This window comes from Micropterus dolomieu, linkage group LG22 (genome assembly GCF_021292245.1).
Source record: "Micropterus dolomieu isolate WLL.071019.BEF.003 ecotype Adirondacks linkage group LG22, ASM2129224v1, whole genome shotgun sequence".
NCBI lineage: Eukaryota > Metazoa > Chordata > Actinopteri > Centrarchiformes > Centrarchidae > Micropterus > Micropterus dolomieu.
In genome coordinates this window covers 17,643,970-17,666,137 of record NC_060171.1, presented here as the reverse complement: position 1 = coordinate 17,666,137, position 22,168 = coordinate 17,643,970, and positions in this window count along the sequence as shown.

Here is a 22,168-nt window from a genome sequence, read left to right as displayed (position 1 = left end):
GTTAGATATAAATTAAACTAAATTTTATACAAGTACGGAACAATTAGTCAAAACATTTCATGGTTTCAACTTCACAAATGTGAACATTTGCCACTTTTGCTTTTAATTATTTTAATGTATTGTTAATAATGTTGAGGTCTGGTCTGTTGGTTAAACAAAACAAAAAGCATTATGGAGGTGTCACTTTGGGCTTCATGTGACAGCTTTTCTTACCCTTTTAAGAATTTTTACAAACAATCGATTAATGGAGAAAATAATCAGCAGATGAATCCATAAAGAAAATAATTATTAGTTGTACTCCATCCATCCATCCATCCATCGTCAACCACTTATCCTGCGTACAGGGTTGCGGGGGGCTGGAGCCCATACCAGCTGACATGGGGCGAAAGGCAGGGTACACCCTGGACAGGTCACCAGTCCATCGCAGGGCCACACATAGACAAACAACCACTCACACCTAAGGAAAATTTAGGGTCACCAATCAACCTAGTCTGCATGTCTTTGGATGGTGGGAGGAAGCCGAAGCACCCGGAGAGAACCCACACAGACACAGGGAGAACATGCAAACTCCACACAGAAAGGCCGGGGCAACCGGGGTTTGAACCCACAACCTTCTTGCTGTGAGGCGAATTAGTTGCACTTTGATACAGAAATTCAAGATGAGCCCCTCCCATAGACTGTAGTGGTGTTGAAGTCAACGTAGTCATTGTGACATCACCCGTTGGTTTGTGGACTGCCGTTATGAAGCCTCGAGTTTGGCCGTTACGCCACCACCATGTTGATTTGATGCACCAGATGTGACCATATTTGGACGAGACTGTCGAGCCAAGGACTTTGTGAGGAGCTAGCTTGGTTAGCAACGTGCATCTGTAATTCATGTTAACTGTCATTTTAACCAGGATAATAATTTTGGTTGAAAAACAGGCTTAAAACAAAATGTACTCACCAGAGAAAATGAACAGCCGACTCCTTATAAGCTTTAACAGTGTTAAATTTACACAGTGCCATGGGTACGAGTCACTCTAGCCTGATTGACAGGTTGCCATATATATGTACTGTATATGTATACATACATACATATATAAACATAGTTATATATATAGTTAAAAAAAAAAATTCCCCTCTCACTCCTTGTCATCCTCAAGCTCGGGTCCTCTACAAGAGGCCTGGAAGTTTGAGGGTTCTGCGCAGTATCTTAGCTGTTCCTAGGACTGCACTCTTCTGGACAGAGACCTCTGATGTTTTACCTGGAATTTGCTGTCTCGAGTGACTGTTCCATCAACCAGTAGCTGGTGCTTTGCTCCCCTGGTATTACTGCCCATTCCCTTCTTGGCCCTGTCCATGTATTGAGCCATGTGCCTACTCATCTTAGCCGCTATGATGCTTGACAGGAGCTTCCATGTTGTGCAGAGGCAGGTTATTGGCCGGTAGTGGGATGTGATTGTTCCCTTCTGGGGATCCTTCATGATCAGGACTGTCCATCCTTGGGTTAACCATTCTGGGTGGGTCCCATCCATCAGCAGTTGGTTCACTTGTGCTGTCAGGCGTTCATGGAGTGCAGTTAGTTTCTTCAGCCAGTAGGTGTGGATCATGTCAGGGCCTGGTGCTGTCCAGCTCTTCATACCTGCCACTCTTTCTTGGATGTCTGCTGTTGTAATGGTTGCTGGATCTTGTTCTGGGAGATTGCTGTGATCTGTTCTTAGATCCACTAGCCACTGAGCATTGGTGTTGTGGGATGCCTCTTTCTCCCATATGTTCTTCCAGTACTGTTCAATCTCAGCCCTGGGTGGATCTGATCTTGTATTACCCTGCCACTGAGGGTACACTTTGGATGGTTCGGTGGAGAACATCCAGTTTATTCTCCTGACTTCTGCTTCTCTCTTGTATCTCTTTAGGCGGGTAGCCAGAGCGGTAAGTCTTTGTTTGGCAGTCTCCAGAGCCACAGGTATCGACAGCTTCTTGTAGTGCTGCATTCACATCTTCTAGCAGACTTTCAGAAGGTACTTTGTCACTTAGTCTTGGCAATCTTGGTCGCAGTACTTGGGGGTCCAGCTTGGTTATGATCTTCAATCGTAGGTCAGTCGCCCTTATGCTGAGTGATTCTGTGCCGTAAGGGCTTGTTGTTATTGGGGCAATCTCTGAGTGTGGGGATGATGATGGTGATAACATCTCCCCGCTGACCTGTCGTCCTGGCTCCCCCTTGCCGTAGCATATTTGTTGTACTTTGTCAATCTCTATTTGTGATAGCAGTTGCCGTTAGAATGTTAGATGTTAGAACACTGAGCTAGGAGTTGTTTCTTTGTCAGTGTTGATGATGGGTTTCGAAGCATCCATATATCCTATAGTCTCTGCATATAACCTCTCTCACCGGGATTGCTGTTATAGTAGCATTGCATCAGATCCATATTTCCTGCTCTAGTCCATGGATGTCTTGTTCCAGTAGCCCATTTGTCATCAGGTTGCCCTGGTTCCCTAGCACCTGACGCGGACCTCGTTGACCCGGGCGATGTCCGAGCCGGTATGGCTTGCCTAAGGGTCCACCTGGAAACCCCCGTCCTGACCGGGAATTCGAACCCACGATCACCCGTACCAAAGTCAGTGTAAATTATATATATACATATACACATACACACACACACATATATATATATATACACACACATATATATATATATGAAAAAAACTATATAAACAAAGTCTTTGTGTAGAGTAACAGCTCTGGTAGGTACAAGCCTTTCCTCCTAGTTGGCATTTAACATTGCTGGGCCTTTTTAATCAGACGTGCAGTGGTAAATACTGCAGTTAAGAAAACATCAAATGTTAGATCAGATGTTTGCTTGTCATGTATTTTTGACCACAGAGTTCATGTGTTTGGTGCATCATATTTGATCAGATCACCAGAATTATGTGTCTTGCATGCAAATATAGTGCTTACAGCGCTACATTTGCTGATTCAGAGATAAGAGTCTATATAAATTAAGTGCTTATTGATTTTTACTTTAGTGGTCATTCTGCCCACACTCACATGAAAGAGACAGACTAGTTTCTCAGTAAACCCAAGAGAAAAGAGGAGAGAAATTGGCTGCAGCCAAGAAAGTTTTTCTTAGCAGCAAAAATAAAACTTTGGAAGGAAATTACTGTAGCATTTAATCCCATGCATATTTTCTCATGAATAAAAAAAACATGATAGTGATACTATATAATATCATATAATGATCTAGACATCTTGAAACATGACTTAAGTCACAGTCAAACATGAGTTTCGATAGTGGATCGAAGTTTCCACAAACCTTAAAACACCTTTTTGTTGTATGACATACTGCAGTCACTCCTGACACCAGCAGTTGCTCTTTAGTACTGGACTTTTTGCACTCAATCTCAAGAGTAACAACAGTTGAATATCACTGCTCAAGTGCTGTTCAATATTGGTAATAAGTATGGGGTTCTTGTTTTGGAAAGACTCCATATCCATATCTTGTTCTCATTCCTCAGAAACAGCTGGACAGCAGGATTGTCTCCAAAGCTATAACGGTACTGAGTTATTCCAAAATAATCATCTGGACAACAAAATCATTCAAAGAGGTTATGGGGTTTAATTCCCAAAGGGAAATCCAGAGCTTTTGCAGCACAAGGTCATGAACATGCATACTGCTGTTCAACCTCTGTCTTGCCGCTTTCTCTGTCCCCTGTTTTGGCTGGTAAAAGAAAAATCTATGGGGCATAGATGTACACAACTGTGTTTTCAAGTTCATCTGAGAGAGTAATGCTACAGAGGATTAACCCATTGACAAGCAGTGGTGAGGATTTCAAGCTACTGTTTTTTATAAATTTAAAACAAGTTAGTCTCTCCTCTGCCCCAGAGCTCTGTCAGATTTTATACTAAATGGTAAAAAGACATTTCTACACGCCATCTCTGTTCTTTATATTACTATAACATTATTTAAAAATAATCTAAATTAAAACATAACACATAACATAAACATAAACATAATATAAAAATATGTTTTACAAACATAAAATAAAAGTTGTATTATGGTGTAAATGTAACCATAAATTACATTTAGCTGACACCTGTCCCATATTTGCCATCATGTTTGCCTTTTCCACAATGCAAATACAATGAAAAGTCATTAAAAGCTGTAAGACTGTTTAACTAGCAAACGGTTAAACTGCCAGTGGTTGTCGAGTTAGATATTTTATCATACATTTTTTGAAGTTCTTGTTCTTTTTTTGGGCATCTTTTTTCTTCTGGACTTTTCTTTTAGATCACCATCAGGCCAGAAATTTACAATTTTAATGTGTGATTGAAGCATTTTGTCGCACTCTGAAATGAAAATAACCAGGGGGAAAAAAATACATTTTCCTAGCACTCACATGCTCCCAAGGGGACAAGCCCATTTCATGTTAAGGACCCTTTGGCCTTTTTTCTTTTGCCACCATCAGGACAATCCTACAATGGCAAAGCTCTGAAAACAGCAAAATTGGCAGTACACTGTTTATTTAGTCGAATGCTTTTGTTAGAAAGGTGTAATGAACATCACAGGCTTCGAGAAAGGTTTTATACTTTTAGTCTTGTTAATCCCTAAACCACACACTAGCCCTGACTCAGCTGCTGCTCGCCCAAATAAGAATGGTGTCCTTATAATGGCAATAATGGTGCCAATGGAGCCCTTGGAGCTCTATTACAAAGACTCCCACTCCCATTGGCTTTTTCAGTCAGAAAGGGAGACGTTTGCATGAATCTTGTGCATTAGGGCTTCAACTTGTGATTATTTTCATTATTGTTTGGTTTTTTAGACTGATCAATTCATTGTTTAGTCAACAAAGTATCAAGAAATAATAAAAAAAATCATGTAACAAGTTCTGTGGTCACATCTATGCTTCCATAAAAACCATCAATTCCTCACATTTGAGAGGCTGAAACCAACCATTCTTCTGTGATAAATTACTGAAATGATTAGGCAATGATCAAAATTTGTATGTATTTTGTTTGAGCCCATAAACATTTGTAAGTAGACCACTAATAAATAATAGTGATTGGTTGGATTGGTAATCGGTTTACATGAATTCTGTGTTTTGTGTTAAAGATAAATAAAAAAATTTTGATTTCTGGAGGGGTCAGTTAATATGTGTCTTATTAACCTTTCAAAAGAACAAAGACACTTACCCTCCTGAAGTACACTCTAAGAAGAAGCAAAGCCATACTATAGGAACGTTTGGAAAAAGATAACAAAAAGCTGGGGGAAAAACTGTAAACAACATATTAAAAGTCTCAAATTATGGCAGGGTGGAAGAGGAGAGAGAAGGAACAGAGTGCACAAGGCAGACGGGGGAAAGGAGAGACAGATCTATACATGTCAGGAAATAAGGTAGAAAAGGTTATTTACTTGACATTGATCTGTTGTAGCGGCAGCGGAGCTTGCCCTGTTTCTCTTTTGTTAACCTTTAAGCCAGAGTGTACTCACAAATGACGAGGGAGTCAACTAACAGGTGTAAATAATGGATCGAAGGAGGTCGTACAACCTCTTTCAGTGGCTGCGGTCTATGTAGTTACAGCCATGAAGAAATTTAAACATCAATAAACATAATAAGGTCAGTTTTACTACACTGACGATTGAGTTTCCTTCTAAAAAGCCAATTGTGACATGTAATATCGACTTTACCAATTTTGAATGCATAATTAATGTTCAGTACATGTATGGTATCATGTCCTAGCAGGTTAGGTTAACTGAACTGAACCACTTCCTTAGGCTCTAACAAGTCCAGTATTCCTGCATTCAGTATTCATATTAGACACCCGACATGATTTACCAGTGTAGAATAAAGGAAGCTGCGTGCCAATGGGGTGCACAACTAACGTTTGCCATTAATATTAGAAATATGTTGTCACTAAACATAACATCCCCAGTTTTATAAAATAGTCTAATATCAACGTTCTATCTGGCAAGAGGTTTGATAATAAAATGCAAAGCAGGAAATTAGGTTGACTGAGGCCGTTTCTGATGGTGGCATCTGGAGTTTTTGCTGACATGGAGAGTCTATACAGTCAGGGTTTTATGATTTCGGGTTTACTATTAACCAGATTTGGCAAAATAGTCATTATGAGCTAATTCTGGTACCTTTGCCTCTGTCCACAGAACAGGTTCAGACAGAAATATGTAAATTTTGCGTCTTCACCTGCACATGACTCATCTTTTTTTCATCTTTTTACACAAAAACCAAAGCCGAAGTGTTTGCTGGAGTGTTGTTATTCCATTAACAAGTTCATAGTTTTTCACAAGACAAAACATAATCTGCGGATCAACTTTATTCAATCAACTGAATCAATGATGTTTTTATTAACACTGTGGTTGTCTGATAATAAAGGCATGTCTCTACGTCACAGTAAGGCATTTCTTGTGAAACAAACATAGGAAGTGATGAGTTAGTTTCAACATTATGTTTAGCCATCAATAGTATCTCATCAAAGTTCATTAAAGTTAATGCCGAAAATAAGGAAACAAATAATTGCTAAATTATTTGAAATACGGTTGCACTGTAGAATGAAGGGCATCTTTATGGAAAAGGGCTATAGAGATGCACTAGTGCAATATCTAACAATCAGTTGAAAAGACAAAACAATCCTGAATGTGGAAATAAGCTTTTGCATGAACAGTCAAGTAAGCAAACACACATGAAGTAAAAACAATTCAGTTAAAAGGACATCCACAGCCAACAAAAGGGTCATGCCGTACTCTTGTACTCTACATTGGCAGTACCTGGCCCCAACCCAGTGAGCACTTCCAGACATCCATCATGTCTCTTTTTTAGTCGTTGAAGATGGCACAGACCTGATGCACTGAATGAGGAACTATTTGTTCTTCCATATGCCAGTACTTGTAATCGGTTTCTCAGGATCCTGCCAAATTTTGCCCTTTGCCAACAAGGGCCACATGTTTCCACAAAGGAAAATCTGGCAAATGGTACACTGATGACTTTGTGATTTGAGCTAAAAATCCTGATACCCAAGTCAGTACAAGCGTATTTTTGTCTCATCTTAATTTGTTTCTTCTGTTCTTCCTGTGTTTCTTATATTTAGAGTTTATTTGCAAGTCATAGTGACTATAGTGTGCATGGCCTCTACCTAAACGATGTAAAGTAATGTTATCAGAGATATATGTTTGTAAGATAAAATATTTATTTTACTTTCTTTCTGCCTGTTGTGTCCGACTGTTAGCACCAACAACCTCACACGTCCTTCGGCTTACACTGTTGTGGCATTGTAATTTCAAGATGTGGGATTTTCTCGTTGGCCACACTAACTGACTGAAACTTAGCCAGTCCCATGGAGTTGGCAGGGCTGCTAAATAAACATGTATTGGCTGCTCAGGTTCACAACCTTTCCACAAGGCACAACCATGTGCTTTAATAGAAACATTCAATGTTACGCTAAAGGCGGTTTTGTTTTGTTTTTTTCCTTTGACACACTCCTGAATTTCATTAAGTAAGACAAAAATGGCTGCATACAGAAACCAAATGTAGGTAAACATTAATGGTAAACTATGAATACTTGAGTAATTACATGCCTTGCCACAAGGGTCATGCAACCCTATAAAAAAAAGAAGAAAAACATATACATATTTTAATGTCCTTATACAGGTGCATGTGGAGGCACCAGTCTATTGTGCATTCTGGTGACTCATTTTCAGAGAGGAAGTAGACCCATGGGGTGAGCTGACCCTAAAAGAGCCAGGAAATTTGTTTTTTTTTCCTCTTGAACTTGGCTATATCTCACTTTCTCGAGGTGCCTGTCCCACTCACTCACTCTCAAGGACCAAGCCAATCTCCCTTTGTAAATAGAACTATGTTTTATAATTCCCCCTCTCTCTCAGATGACCATATCAATAATGCAGAGGAACCGCATCTGTCCGGGGCCATGAGATTATTTCTCTGATTTGGGCTGACAGTTATGGTAATAGTTTGGCAAACAATCTACTCTAGCAACAATGACCACAGATTACAGCTGTTTTCAGATCAAAGAGACTGCAGAGGGGCCCATGATTGATTGCTCACCAAGAGACAGAGTCAGGCAGTTCAGCCCCCAACATCTCACTTTTGCCTCTCTACTCTGATAATGGAAAAATTCCTTTATGTTTAATCTTCCAGGGAATTCTGTTATCTTTTAGTCACCAAAGGGCCCACTCCTTAATACTTCAACAGGTGCAGTTCTTTGAAATACGTTTATGTTTGTGAGCAAATTGTCAAAAAAAGTATTTTTCTAGTAAATGATATAAAAGTTCACTAATTTATGGTTTCATTTGGTTTCAGTTGTTTGCAGTATTTATATACAGTATATATATATATAAACACATGTAAACACTTTAGCAACAAGTAGCCTAACCTTGCCATGCCACAATGTTTTAAACATCCAATTTCCATTGCTTCTCGTAGATGAGTACGTATACTCACTTATCAGATTTTCTTTACATTGTACAAGCTGTGGAAGTCACTTCCATCAGATGCATAACTGAGGCAAACAGGAAATGATCTGTAAATGTTCTGTGTGGGGAAAAAAAAGCCATTTAGCCATCGGCTGCATATTAAGCCTCACCAGTGTCAACAGCCATTTTTTGGGGCCACTAGTCGATAAGCTCAATAACCGCAACCTACAAAGGAAAAAGTGTTGGATGAGGATGTTACGGTTTCTTTCTACTACCATTGTGTTTATATGCTCTCAGACTCTTACCGTTAATAGAGCTTGACAAAAATATAACAATATAAAATAATAGAAGTTAACATGCGGAAGCCATTTTGTTGTAAAAAAGAAGTATGAGTATTCTCAGAGGAAAAATACACTATGCATGTCTTCATGTGTGTTTATTATGTTTATAATTTTCTCTTATCTGGTTTCAAATCGTCTTTACTGTATCTTGTTACATGAGTAAGCCTAACTGCTAAACAAACTAACTGCATTGTCAAGAATAGATTAAGTTTTCGGTTATAATGTGTCTGAAAAATGATGAGCTCAGTGCATTGCTTCCATATGACTTCAGATGCCCTAGCATGTATACACCATAGCCCTTTAACGTGAAAATGTTACAGTAAAACTGAGTCAGACGCACTCGCTTGCAGCGCATGGTTGTTTGCTAGTATGAAAAATGTGTATCTAAATAACTTAGATATCCAACAAAGAAGCTCATTATTTATTAATGACACAAAAGCTGTAACACCATTTGGCTAATATAAATTTGCATATTTATTAAAAAGGAGACATTTGTGATTAATGGCATCCAGCCGCATCACAAGTGGATGAGGAGGAAAACCATAGATCCTTGATCATGTAAGGCCCTGATCAGTACGCTAGTCCTCCAACTCTGGGCTCTACCATGAAGTGTATGAATTACTAGTTATTCATTATTATACAAATTTTAGACAAATTTTGCTGTTACACAGTACTGTTATGGAACACTGTTTAATGTAAAAAATTTGACACAGTTTAATTAAGCAACACACTATATCAACACACTAATTACAATAGTTAGCAGATTATTGAACTGTAAAATACTGGGTGGAAATACTGGCTTGTCTACCCTTGATTCAAAGGGGAAAAATAAAAAAGAGAATAAAAAATTGTCTTGACGACAAGGACATTGTCAGATAAGTGGAGAAGGGCAGTCAGAGAGCTATTTAGAGTGACGGTAAATGGCCTTTTTACCATTCCAGCTACCCCTGCCCCCCTTCCCCCGTTTAGGGATGGCATTAGGAGACTGCAGACTGACATACATTTTTTATAGCTTCATAAAGTCGTCCAATGACCAGGTCACCCTTCTCATAACTAGGGAGCAGAACGCTTGAAAAAAGCCATTCATCACCATGAAAGGGCCTGCTTGTCCAAGCGCCTTCAAACATGCACACAGTCTGGCAAGAGACGCTCAGCACAAATGCTAACGTACTTCTGCCACTAATGCCAGATGACCTTCTCACATCTATTAGCGGGCTGGCTGACGCAGAGGGCAGACACGAGCCCCTCTTGTCTACTGCAAAGATTTCAATGACAAGGAATTGAAAATATCATGCATGATAATGGCTGTTGCCACCAACAAAGCAATCTCTGCCATTTTTTTAACAATACAAGGTAATGTCAGGTGAATATTAAATAATCTGTGATTAATTACACACGCAAGAAATCTTTGTCTCCAAATATATTGCCCTGTAAATTAGTCGTTATTGTAGAGGTGCAGTTAGAGGTAATATAACAGAATAACATGACATGCTTTTTCAAAATGTGTCCCCTTTGATTTGGCAAGCCAGAAGGACCTCCAGTGTAGAATTGGAACGCCCCTCACAGACAAACCATCAGACCACCAAACCCCATTAGTGGGCAATTAGTGACAGCTGGTGGGTTGTCAGCTTGGTAATGGCCTCAAAAGGAGTACCCATGGAATACAAAAACTACCAGCGATGCAACGGTTTACACCTTGGCGATAAAAGTCAAAACAGAAAGCTTGTAGTATGGAAACTGTCCACTGATATCCATTTCAAGATCTATAAAATGTACAATAGCATGTTAGTGAATACTATCAAGCTGATTTATTTTTCAATGCAAAAAAAAAAAAACATATTGGATGACAGCTGTTAACTGGAGCCTTGTGAAAATGTAGATATATTCGGCTAATCTCATTTCAACCAAAGGTGTGCTATATTAGTGCTCTACCAGTTCCTCCTCTTGCTGGCCTTTCATTTCAAAAGCAAGGGCTAAGCTGTGAGAGGCACAAGAGGTGGACGGGCAGAGAAGGCAGAGGGGTGGGAGGAGGAGGAGGAGGAGGGGGATGAAGTAGTTTAATAATTTATTTAAGACGGAAAGAAGGCAGCCAAGGGGAACAAATAGTGTTTCTCCCAGAACCAAGCCCTTCTGACCCCGGCCCTGCGTACCTGAAGCCCAAGCCCCATCGCATTAGTGAAATTCTTATTTGATGGCATTTTAATATTCTGCCTTGATGACTTTTTAGCAACATTTACTTTCAGAGGTCTCGAGCGCTTCCCCCAGAGGAAATGAAACATGTCAAAACCCATTACGAAAAAATCAAAATTTAAATACCTCAGCCGTGTTAGCCGTAATACACACAATCCCCACCGCTCAGAGGCAAGGCTCACAAACACTCATCTGCTTGCCGGCTCGTAATGAGTCTGTTTGATGGGTAAGCGATTTGTGGGTCACCGAGCATACGTTACAGATCCAATTTAACCCTTGATTGCTTGTACTCTGGAGGACCTGGGAAAACGTGTTATTGAAATTTAATACCAGATCATTTCTTCTTCCTCCCATGCAGGGACAAAGGTATGCTTACATGACTCCTTCAATGGCCTGTGCAGATGGGGGAGGCAGTGACAAAAGCAACCAAGGAAGAAAAGGGAGAGACAAGACAACAGAGAAAAACAAAGACAGTTTTATGCATGAAGGTATTCGTTGCCTCATCTGTAGGTCTTGCTAAACACCAATCCAATTAGCCCCTGAAGGCGCTACACTGAGCACCAACTCAATTGAGTATGGGTTTTCTATCATGTGATATGTCACTTTTATAATAATGTTTATTGCAGTCTTCTGTTGTCAGTGTTGACGACTGATTCAAGGAAAGATACAGCTCTTCTACAAACACATAGCTATGTTATTAAGGTGAGTGGCCTGAGATGAAAAAATTAAAGGTGCAATGTGTAAGAAGTTAAGAGTTTAAAACATTCTAAACCGAATGTTAAGAAGTAACAGTTCTGTTGTTATGTCAAACATGTCTATGTATTGAGATATATCCCGAAGTTAGCATGCTAAACAGCTAGCCCCAGCCTGCCATGTCTTGTAAAACCACATTGAAACTCTACAATGTGGTTTTACGAGACATGGCAGATTTTTTAGTCTAATAATTAAACAAAAGAAATTTTAAAAATGACAAGTAACTAAATATTCTTGTCACACTTGTTTTCCTTTATCAAACACAACACAACCTGTACACCTGAATTCAAAACAAAATAAAACTCACCAAAACCTGTTCCAACAATCACTCCAGTCTCCAGTCAACCAGTCAACTCTGGGATGGACAAAGATGCCTCTCCTGTCCCCACCTGAACCCGCCATGTCTTTGTCAGAGTCCTTGCCAGAGCTGCTGTAAATCACCTCAGTACTGTATTCCCTGTTGTCAAACTGTCCTCCATTGGCCTTAGAAGCTGTGTTTGGGCCCAGTCCAGCCACTTTCATTGGGAGGCTGCTGAGCAAGGCTCTGTTGCCCACTTGCCGGTCCTGGTCCTTGCTCAGTCCATTAATATTAGCTCAACAGCTAACAGTGTTAACTAACTAATGGCAGTTAGCGCCAGTTATGATCTGTATCTTAAAATGAAGAGTAGTCTCTATTATTACAAACTGCACCTTTAAAAAGGTACCCTACACATACTTCTTATAAACAAAGACTTCTGCGGCACGGGTTCAAATCCGCATCTCCCCCCTGTCTCCTTCTTCCTTGTTTCCTTCTTCTATCCACTATCCTATTCAATAAAGCCGGAACAATGCCCAAAAAATATCTTTAAAAAAAACAAAAAACATTCTGATAACATTGTGCTTCTAACCAAAAGCACTATACCCAACATTTGCTGACCCATTGCTATGTTTCTTTTGTTGTTAATTACTGGAACAGTGTGAAGTCAAGTGCACATTTGCATTACCTCCCTCTGCAGTCAGCGGGAATATGTATCGTGTCGCCTGCATGCTTGTGCACTGGCTAGTAGAGCATGAGATATAAATAAAACAGGTAGACGATAATCATTCCTTTACTGTGCCCCTAGGGGTCAAAAACTCCACAGGGAACATTTGGATACCAAAAATACAGTTAAATGGCTGATGGAACCTAAAGTTCAAGGTTTTTATGTATCTACAAACAATGACATGATTTTTACAATTTATTATGATTTTATTATTTAACAAAAAACACTTTGGGCTATGCAAATCAGAGTTATCAATCAACTGAGCTACATCTCCGACAACAAAAAGCCCATTCAGTTTAAAGTATTATCTATTTTAATACTTGTGGTGGTAAGAGAAAGGAGTTGCGTGTGATTCTGAAGTATCCTTGAGCAATACACTGAGCTTGTACATGAGTCATTATTAGTCACTCTGAGTAACAGCTTCTGCCAACAGCTTAAAATGTAAATTGACAGTCATGAAGAGCTTCGGGCTGGACCCAAAATCTCTTAAAGAGTTGTTCTTCTGGTGGCTTAGGAAAATCTTCACAGCTTTAAAATTAACAGTACCATGGAGAGATTTTGAAATATGTCAGATGTTATCGGAATCATTTTTGTTAGATTTTATACTGGGAATCTGAACAACGCTAGAGTGAATGGACTGGAGAAGTACTGGTAAGGGGGCTAATTGAGAGCTCAAGTGAGCAGTCGGAAGGCTGGCATGGCTCATTCACAGTATTTGTCATTAGACCCGACTGCAGGGAGAGAACTGAGTGCACTGCACCATTCGTGTGTAACCAAGATTTATGCTAATGTCTCCCTGCATATGCTTATTCTACATATCTATATTAAACTTAATAGACTGTTACATTGCTTCTTAACCTCGGCTTCCATACATGATTACCTTTTCTGATTTCTTTGCAAAATGGCATATAAACACGGGGCAGGGATTTTATCAGCGTGTCAGTGAGTTTGTTTCCAGTGGCAGACCATGGCTCTCATAATCGTTTTGATACTTCAGGGACTCCATCATGAACGTTTGCCTAAGAGGCTACAACATGTCACTCTGTAGATTTACTCTACAGCAATGACATGAATTTGACACAACTGAATTATATAGCACATGTTGTATTTATTTAGCAGCAATTTATTTGGTTTAAAGTATTTTTGCACAGAGGAGGGGTGCTACAAAAATGTTCTAATTTAAATGTAATTTAGGTGATGCTACTCTAATTTATATTTTTATGTTGACAATGGATAAAATGATTACATCTAATGTGAAATGTGTTGTTTGTGGTCACAAACGTTGTTTACATTTTAGGGTCTTTCAGGATATTGTTGTAATTCCCCGGCCCAGTACTTTATTGTTTTGGTTCAAAACAGTAGCTTTGATAAATCCATTTTTTGCTACTTGCCCAGCACCAAACAGCAGACAGACAAAGTTAGCGGAGTGGCTGGTGAACACGGTGGAGCATTGTGCAGCTGAAGAGCCAGACATTTCCATCAGAAGTTGGTGGAGACCAAACCAAAGCTACAAGTACAGTAAATATTGGACTTTAATTCCATGTCTCCCTGAATGAATGAACAAATTAATGCGTATATGGCCTTTCATGCTACAAATATAAAAACTTTACTATATCAAGGTGCTACCCTTTTCAAAAAATATTACATATAATTAATAATTAATATTATTAGTTTTATCTATTCTATTCTTAACTGTTACAGTACCTTGCCTTTCTTTTTATTTGTTCTTTATATGTTTATGGTATGTACCAAACACCAAGGCAAATTGGCAAACAGTGAAAAACTACTTGGTAATAAAACTTATTCTGATAAACATGAAACAACAATAATACATGTAATAGTACAGTAATAATAAATAAGTACTATTTTAAATGACACATACAATGCTACGCTTCCTGTGATTGGTTCAAATGATGTTCACATCAGAAATGATGAGTTTTCTTGACAGCGGTCCATGGCCACCCCTTTGAGGTTGGTGTTCAACCAGACTGAACAAGGCTGGTGTGAACCCACCTTAAGGCTCTTATGTTGTGGCAAGAAAACACTGTAAAGCTGGTGGTGTGCCAATCTTGAAATCCTCTGGAATAAAATCAGTAAATAAAATATTACCATACCTACTAACTGAACACAGTTGATGTGTTTCAGTCAGATACCTCAACTCAAGATATTTGGGGTAATTTCAGAGGTTTTGACAAATTGACAAATTGACAAATTACGTTAAAATATATGGAGATTCACTTAGCGCTATGAAGTTGAGAAAATCTGGAAGTAGTATAAAACAGTTTATCAATAAAAGGAGAAGTAATTTATATTGCACCTTTTTGTTTGTTTTGCAATGACCACTCATTGGTCACTGGTGTCCCTGTAAATGTTGTGAATCCAAGTACTTTTGTGAGTTATTTCTCAAGTTGTCTAAATCTTATAATTTGTCCACATCTAGGACAAATAACCACAAAATATGGAAGGTTGTTGTTAAATGTAAAACTGTCTGACTAAGGGCTCAGACCAATTTTTATGTGGGTGTATTTTGTGCTGGTGAAATGACATTTTACAGAGGTACAGAGAAGGGTATTCATCACCTGCACCCATTTGGCATTTTGGTGACTTGCCCTGTGCCAAAGTTGGAGGAGAGATGCAGTAGGAGTGAACCACTGGCGAGCCAGCACTGCAATTTTGGTGTCAAGGATGACAATGTTTAGCACTGTTTGACATCTGCCAATTAGACAAACTCAACAGCATTGCATTTTCTGCAGAAAATACAGTTTTAATCAGGCTACGGCTGTAACGCCAGTGAGGAAGACTAGACTGATGGGTGATAACATACAGAGCACTTTATTCCAAAAGAGCATTACCACTTTAACTGCAGTTGACTGTGTTTGGTGCATTGCATTTCAAAAAGCTGCTAAATGTCTGCTGGAAAATGCATGCATTACATGTTTTTTTGTTTTGTTTTTGTTTTATTTGTTTTATGAGTTTATTTTGTCCAAATCTAAATGTATCTGACATTGTCTTATTCCACTAAACTTTATTTTTTTATACCGAAAAGGTAAAAAAGTTTTTATGTATGAGTTTAGTTTCGTTGAAATCCTTTTTAAAATTAAACTGTAATCTGATTGTATGTACAAACACTAGTTACTAGTTACCTAAGATGTTGAATTTTTTCAGTATATGACAGTAACTGATATTTCTACAGATAAAAAAGGGCTTTAACTCAGTGTTGGTGGTGTGTTTACAGCAAGCTGCAGGAAGCCACTTAAGTGGCATGCAAAGCTGACCAGAGCTCCACTTGCCCTAAACAGACCCTCAGCTCTCACTTTACACACTTTCAACTCCCTTTCTCCCCACACTACCCATTATGCCAGGCTCTTGACTTACAAATTGCCGCTTTAGACTTGGTTTCATTGTAACAGCTTTCTAGGGAGAAGGGAAGAAACTTTTGAAAAAAGCCCACTCAGGACACTCATGTCCCCACGCAATACAGCAGAGCTGGTGCTTGGCTAACAGTCAGCACATTGTTTCCGCTTGTCCCTCAAAGTACTAACCTCAGCGCTGTCAATAACCTCTCTATCCATTCTCTAACCTTCCCATCTTTTCAATCTACTTGGACAACTTCCAAGAACCATGAAAAAAAAGTTAAAATGCCCTGGACATAAGCCCTCAATAGCTGAGCGTAATTCCCTCTTTAAATGTAGGACAAAAATATCAAGGCTCTTTAGCATGCCAATGAGACTGCACAGAGAGCAGTGTTCTCAGTGGGTGGGTGACAGGAAGAAGGGCAAGTCCTTCCTTGGCATCAAGAGGCACTGTGTAGAGGAAAGACATTGAGCAAAGGAACCATTTGAGATGATACACATGCACACAATCACCCACACAGTATGCTAATACACGGATGATAGAAAACCCTAAACACAAACAGCTACTGAAACCTACATGGGCTCACTCAACTACAAAATGTCCAGCACATAATAATATGCTTTATCGTATAACATATCTCAGCACCAAGAGTCAAGGTCTCATCTTGTAAATGTTTTAATCACCTGCAGAACATTTAACCTTTGGTTCAGATTTACTATCATAACAGCAAGCTTTTAAAACTCCAATCTCATTGAAAGCAGCACAAGCCTTTTCGGGGTTTTCTGTTCTACCTAAAACCTAAAATACCACTCCACTCAACAGCCTTGTACATTCCATCACACTCACCATGGCTAAGAATTAAAAGAGTAATCCAATGAAATATTAATTAAATTATTGTGGGGTTTTCACTTAAGTGCACCATTTTCATAATTGTTCCATAAATTATATTTTCCAGTACATTTGCTTTAGATGGATAATTAATTTCTGGCTTTACCCTTTTCAATTTGATTTTGTTTATGGAAACTGCAGAATGCAAATGTTTGTGTGTGCGCATGTGTGGGCTTTAACAGAAAATTTTAGCTATGTCAAAATCTGATAGTTATTTGCTCAACTGATATATGACAATTTCACACAGAAGTTCAGACAATCAGGAGGCTCATGGCCAAACAGATGCATATTAAATATTAAAGTGATAAAGAGGATATTATCATAATGATGTAGAACTATACATAAGAGCTGTAGCTGCATACTTCAACATGAGCTAGAGATTTGTAACTCCTCGCAGCTACTGACTGATGTGGATGCTTTAGTACTATCATAACAACATACATTAACAATATAAACACTAATCACATTATTTTCATGCACGTTAGGCTTGCACCAACAATGTTGGTAAAAAAAACAACAACAAAAAAAAGATTACAGTGAATATTTTTAATGTTGGAGAAAAAGCTGCACCCATCACTATATTCACATCAGCCATGGGGGAAAAAGCCTACGTGTAATGTGAAAGGTGTCACACCTAGTTACACATCACTCAACTTTGCCGTTCCTTGCAGCTCTATGGCGCATTTTAGCATCTTTCAGCTCTATTTTTGTGGTTAGTTTTGGTTTTACAGTCCACAACTTTGCTGTTCTGGTTTCACTCTTACTGCTATCATCCACTTGGTTGCAGCTGCTGTTCTCAACTAAAAGGTTCTGACAAAACCCACAGTTTGCTACCTGCTTAGCACCTCAGGAGTTAATGGGGACCAAAACAGAGCGAAAAAGAGAGTGGCTATTGGACTTGAATTCATCAGGTGGACAGAAACACAACTCCAAATGAATGCTAATGTTTATACGAGCCTGCAGGATGTGTAAATTGGAGACTGTTTGCCAACACAATTAATAAATGCATACTTAGTAGATAACTGAACGGGAGCGTGTCAAACCTAAATATTTGACGTGCACTCTGCACACAACTCTTATTGTGTTCAGCATTTGACAAGCTAACAGTCGACGAGAAGACAAAGAGTATAACATCTAACACACATCTATACATACCAAAATACATCTTCATACACACACACATAGTCGGTTCCTCAGTGTTTGTCTTATATTTCTTGTTGGCAAAAATGGCAGCTCAGTAGCTTCAGAATCATGTTTAAGTGAGGCCGCATTATCATTTCACAAGGCAAAGACAGAAGGCAACATATGCCCAGCACTGTCCTTTGGTCCCTCTGACTCCAAGTATTCATCAAAAAGCTCTGCTCTCCCGTGAGCCTGCTGCCATATGCCGCTGGAAAATGTCACCAGTAAAAGTCAAAATAATTCACTGGCTTCAGATCTTTATTTGATATTCCTGTTTTTCAAATATTGGGACCCGTATTTCAAACTTCGGAGATATATATTGCCCCGTCGTGAACGTAAGACGATTATAATCACTGGCCTTTACATCTAGCAGGTGCAATATTGGTTGTCCATGTTACTTTATGCTGTAAATTTGGATTGACATCACTATAATTAAATTAAGTTTACATCCCTAATAGAAACTCTTATTCACCAAAGGCAGGAAATATCTGACCCATGTTTAACCATGGTTGGTTGATGCATGTTGACCGGATTCAACACAGACCTAACATACCTCTGCTGCAAACACATCAGCGTGCCTTGCTTCTTTCAGTCTCTGTCTCCCTGAATGTCTGTTCCAGTGACTTTCTCCATCAGTAGTATGCTACGTTGTATAAAGTCGGCGGGAAAAAAATGAACTTGTCTTCTGGACTTCTCCACCCGTGATTCCGTTCACAGCAACAGCTGAGCTGCATGTTGAGGAGGCATGTTGATCACATAGCCTTTCAAAACAAAACCAACCTGGTACCTAACGAATGACATCTGACTGGTGTGTTCACTGTCGCTGTACCTGGTCTGCTTTTTCCACCGTGTCGCGACTTGTAACGTATTCACTGTGTTTCTCTGATAAATGCTACAGTGTATTGCCCAACCCGGGCAGCCCACCGAAGTAAAGTGTATGTGTGGGAAACACTGACTGAACCGTTGTTTTTTTCTTTTTACAAGCCAGGTCTTCAGCAGTGTTGACTGGCACTGAGTTACCCTCCATGTTGTTGAGAGTTCAGCGAGAGTGTGTAGACGACTGCGTGCAGACGCAGGGGGAGGGGCGGAGTTGTACGGTGAGGGAGAGAGACGAGCAAACGCTGGCAGGACTTTACGGAACCATATTAATTAACTCAACATCAAACTATTTCCATATAAACAGTGTTGTCTAATTTTATATCTCTTTTGAAATGACATCGGTATACCTCATTATACCGATATACCGCCCAGCCCTAGTTTAACCCGCATTATTGTTTTGGTCTAAATAAGGAAATAGTTTGCTAGAAATGTTTAAAGGCATGTTGAACCAATTTTTGTAGGTAAGTTACGATCAATATCATATAATAAATGCAATTTATTTCAGAACATTTTTGGGGGGTATATATTGTCTTTACATCCTGACATAAGTCAAATGCTTTAACACAAAAACGGTATCCGTAGTTATCACAGGACTGTAATAAGCACGGAATAAAATGACTGGTTGGCCTACCTGCCTGTGCACTCACTGGGCATAAAAATGTGTTTTGGGGGATTGGCTTTTGTAGGAGGACTGAAGGTAGGTGAAGGTACAACTCCACAAGGCTGATGGTGATAAGTGGTGAAAGTAACAAAAAGTGCTAAAGGTAACTAAGAACTTGAATGTCTGCTTTACTTAATACCCCCAGACCTAAAACAACTGTTTTAAGTTGTTATTCACCATAACAGGGAAGGCATTGGGAGGACTCAGTATGAATGTGAACAGCTAAATATCCTTGCACTGTGACAAAAGCCCCACAGTCATTACAATTCACTATCCTGTGTGAAAATTAAAATCTTCATTTTACACACAAGCACAGTATGGAACTCTTGAAATATTATTAGTGTACCTATTTGTTTTATGGAAACAATTACATTAGCTGCCAGGCCCAGCATGTTAAACAATAATATACCATCTAAATAAAGGTAGACTGCCAAGGACACGTGAAGAAATCAGAAATCCAGTATTGTCACCACAATCTGCTAAACCCTACAGTGCCCTTGAAAAATCATATCATCTGACATATCTGTGAATGCCTGAATAACTGGAAAATTTAAATAGAAGTGACACCTACAGATTATCATTTTATAATTGGTTTTGAATACCAGAACATGGGTCCTTCGTGACCACTCCTCTCAGATAGCACTAAAAATCTGCTTACATTTGAAAAGAGAGCTACAGTTTGCACGATGGCCCACTGTGGAGTACAAAATTCAGGTGGGAAGGATAATAGTCTGTTTTAATCACAAAACTGGCAATCCAGAACAGACAGTGTAATGCAAATGGAAGAGCAACATTAAGGGATAGTATTTTCTGACTACAAGCTTTGTAATTTAGCTTTGTAACAAAAGATGTTCAATTATTGGCCACATTCAGGGGAAAAAAGGATTGTTATACACACACTTTAAAAGGTTTAAAGGAAATTATGGGGTTTTCCAAAGGAGACTGTTTGGCTCTGAATAACGGAATTTTTTAAATGGTTAAAAATTGGTGTTTTCCTTAATCATGCAAGGACAGAGAGACAACACTATTCTGCGTGTTAGATGAGGGAGCTGTGCTGTTATCTGCTGATCCCAGAACTTCCCTTGGAGCACCGGAGTGGGTTCGTATCACGTAGTGCACCCTGCACTGGGACTCTGCAGCCTGCTGACAGGAAAGCTCGATTAGCGAGCCACAAAGAGGCCAATATAGAGGAGCACTTCCTCAGCCAAGGGGGTTCGTCCGGAGAACACGCTCCAACCCTCTTTCCTGACAGAGGACAGTGACAAACACACACTGGCTAGCCCACCTTGGGGAATGCGTGATGAATTGGGATTTGGTTCCTCTGACACACGTGCATGCAGGAATTCCAACATACAACATCACACACACACACACACACACACACACACACACACACAAGAAGCCATGTGAATAAGTACATACACCCTTTTTTGATGAGACCGTGATCGTTGTTCCATTATTAAAACACAACTGTTAAATTGATTTGGAAAGCACAAAGTTTACGTTTTTTAAAGAATACTGGCAGTCATCCAGAGAAAGAGATGAGTATGTTTGGACTGGCCCCAGCCCTGCGCGTGCTGCCTTCACTCAGACAATGGGATGTAGATGTGGAAGTGGGCCTGGGCCAGATGAGGAAAACGAGATAGCAAGGGTGGGATGAGGGGTGGAGGTGCGCTGAGAACAGACTGGTAAGCTGTTATGGGACCCTGCGGCGGAAGGGCATTGTTCAGCAGAGGAAAAACACAACAACAATAAAAAACAACTCTTCCTGAATCTTTTTATATGATTATGTAGAGAACAATTGAGTGGGTGGGATCCGCTACTTTGAGGATATTGAAAGAAGCTTCTCCTTTGAGACTTGGAATGATCCTTTCACACCTTACTCTGGAACTCGAGCAGGAAAATAAAACAATGCGAGTTGCTGAGCAAGAAGCATATTGATCAAGAACAGTGTCTTCATTGAGAGAGATTACAATGGCCTTTGGCCTGTGACACATTAAGCAATGAACTAAAGGTTAATGAGGGGAAAATTGAATGATAATGGATTTATTTTTTCAAAGATACAGCACACCATGCATTATGCTTGGGCATAATGAAAAGTCAATCAGTGTTAAATAAAATTCAATTTAAAATTAACTCAACCTAGGAAACTAGTAGGTACTGTAGAAGGGAGGGAAAATATAATCTAGTCTGTAATGCTTTATCTATTAATCAATCTACCACAGAAAGTACAACCTTATGTTTATAAGAGTGCATGAGTATAATTGTATGAGTAAGCATGTAACAGAAAGAACAGTAAGGTGTGTGTGTGTGTGTGTGTGTGTGTGTGTGTGTATGCTGGCCACATGATGTCTAGTTGTGTGTCCAACTTTTTCAGCTGATACTGCTTGGCTGTAGATTTCACTAACCCTAAGGTCGTGCACCTGATATACCTTTGAATCCTGCTGTTTGCTGCAGTGTAGAATCCTCTCAGGGGGG